Source organism: Dipodomys spectabilis, unplaced genomic scaffold, assembly GCF_019054845.1.
Source record: "Dipodomys spectabilis isolate Male_0828 unplaced genomic scaffold, ASM1905484v1 ptg000567l, whole genome shotgun sequence".
Lineage (NCBI taxonomy): Eukaryota > Metazoa > Chordata > Mammalia > Rodentia > Heteromyidae > Dipodomys > Dipodomys spectabilis.
The window spans coordinates 3,542,709-3,545,459 of record NW_024871244.1 but is presented as its reverse complement, the minus strand read 5'-3'; the positions used below and the strand labels follow the sequence as shown (position 1 = coordinate 3,545,459).

Below are 2,751 nucleotides of genomic sequence, written 5' to 3'. Positions count from 1 at the left end.
ATTCAACAAGTAGTGAAACTTGTGTTGGCTGTATCTATGCGTCTTTCTCCATGTGTGCATGTATACATGTGTATATGTATGTGTGTATTTGTATGTAGAGCAATATACATGTGTACATATATAAGGGCATATACACACATATATGCTTGTATAAATAAATATACATATATAAATATATGTACATATATTTATATATTTCAGGTGTTTAGTGATTTAATCTAGACTTCCCAGCACATTGTCATTCTTACAAAGTGTACATGATAAACTGCTCTGAGGATCTGTGCTCACTTCCCCCACTTCCTTGTTTTCCATCCCTGTGAACAACTTCAGCCTACTTTCCATAGGATAGCTTTGTTTTTGTTACTTACTGATAATAAAAGAAAAAGGTTGCTTGTAAAAGGAAAAGATCTTTAGGACACAGGTTAAAAGTATCTTTATCCATCCCAATGATTCCTATGAGGAAAATTTGTAATAGTACTAAAAGTGAACAGGAATTCCTAGATCTGTTGTTTTGCCATTTAGAATGGCAAAGGATAATATTACGTCACTCTTACAACTCTTAAAGAATGCAAGGGTAACTGATGGTCCCTATCATGTTCCCAAAATCCCAGTGGGTCCTGAAGGATAAGAGTAGCCCAGCAGAAATTCTAAGTAGCAGACATGGAGCATGAAAGAGAAAGAGAGGAAATAAGAGAGAATGAAAGAGAGAAATATCATAATAATGAAAGTGCATAACAGGTAAACAAGAGCTGTATGAGAATATTCATACTGCTATCTTTAGACTCTACATGTACATTTGAAGGTATTTGATGTATGATAACCCATCAACACCACATTCCTCAGCACCACATAAGCAGAAAAAGATGGAAGTGGTGCTGTGGCTCAAGTGGTATCAATAGCCTTGAGATGAAGAGCTGAGGAGCAGTACACAGGACCCAGAGTTCAAGGCCCACAACCAACAGAAACAAAACCAAAAACCTAAACACAAAAACCATCTCTCAATTTTGTGGCCTCAACTCTGTAAAACCACTGCTTCAGCATAGGGCTAAGATTTATGTGTGGACATTTATCAACACTCCTGATTCAAACTCTACTTGAGAAAATTTTAATCAATATTTTGTTCTTAATTTTGCTCTTTGTAAATTCACATGCACCTATAAATATGGTATGGCCATCCAAGTAACATTCTCAAAGTATCTCGTAATGATGACTTACAAAAAGTTGTATTATATTACAACAAGGAAAACAATGCTACAAATAAAGAAAATCAATAATTAAATATTAATGATTAATAAAATAAAAACCAAATACCATTGTTTCCAGTATTTGAAGTGTACTACATATTAGATTTTACTATTTTCTCATATTCCTGTACATTTAAAACTGGCTAAGATTATGATGTTCAACAAGAGTTTTATAGGCTATGAGTAGTCTTTAAATTTACCCTCTAAGATTACTATTTATGTCTCGTCTCATCATCTGTATATGGTTTATATAATCATTTTTGTTCCTCGCTAACATATAAAGTAAGGAAGCCCTAAAGTTTTTACAGAAACTGTGTAGTTAACAAAGTCTTAACTCTTCACTGTTTCTTCATACAAAGACTTTGCAACTTCTCATTAGTAAATTTTCTATAAACTCTTAATTGCACATACTTAGTAGTATATGTCTGCTACCATAAATCTTAAATACTTTGTAGAAAAGTTATATGACCTACCAAACAATCTTAATTTTGGCATATAAGCAAATTCCCAAAATTAAACATATTTAAAACATTAAACCTTTAAAAAAAACTTAACACTTGCTGCAGTGTTCATTATGATAGGTGCCTTGTAGAGAATAATTGAATTCCTCCCCCTACACATCTGTTGAACAACAAATATGTGGAATTATTTTGTTTTTGACATATCAGTCTTGACTTTAGTCTTAAATGTGTGCTTATGTAAGAAATACATGGTTCTAAAATTTCACAACAATTCTTTTGAACTTACTTTTTGTTGAAATGTCTAGTTTAAGAAAATCAATTCCACTTTATATATAAAAAATGTTCTGTGCTCAATTCAGCAGCACATACACTAAAATTGGAACAATACAGAGAAGATTAGCATGGTCCCTGTGCAACTATGACACGCAAATTCGAGAAGCGCTCCACATTTTTACATTAACAGATGCTGGAGGGGATGTGGCCAGAAGGGAACCCTACTTCATTCTTGGTGGGAGTGTAAACTTGTTCAACCACTTGGAAAGCTGTATGGAGGTTCCTTAAAAGTTTCCACATAGAGCTCCCATATGACCCAGCAATCCCACTTTTGGGCATTCACCTAAATAGTCAGCAAAAAGACCATATGAAAATTATCAATACAATTGTGTTTATTGCAGCATTATTTCCCATAGCTAAGATATGGAACCAACCCCTATGTCCCTCAGTAGATGAATGGATCAAGAAAATATTGTGAGTTTGTGTGTGTGTGTGTGTGTGTGTGTGTGTGTATGGGAATTCTATCGTCCATCAGAAAGAATGACATCGCCCAATTTGTTACAGAATGGAAAGACTTGGAAAAATTATATTAACTAAAGTAATCCAAGTCCAAAGAAACATCGGTCACGTGGTATCCCTTATTGGCAATAATTAATATATGTCGTGGATAAGCAGAAAAGGTCAAAAGGAATAGATAAGGTGATGTTAAGCTAACTGAACCCCAAGATAGGGTCACAAGTGGTTTTTTTTCTTGCTGTTGTTTCTAAAGTATT

The 2,751-nt window shown here is 33.9% G+C and overlaps 1 non-coding gene across 1 annotated transcript; it reads left to right on the top strand.

The window, feature by feature from the left end:
* The first annotated feature begins 2,051 nt into the window (after positions 1–2,051).
* LOC122100184 lies at positions 2,052–2,158 on the top strand. Its single transcript, XR_006146123.1, has one exon. It is a non-coding gene; the product is annotated as a U6 spliceosomal RNA (small nuclear RNA).
* Positions 2,159–2,751: the final 593 nt, after the last annotated feature.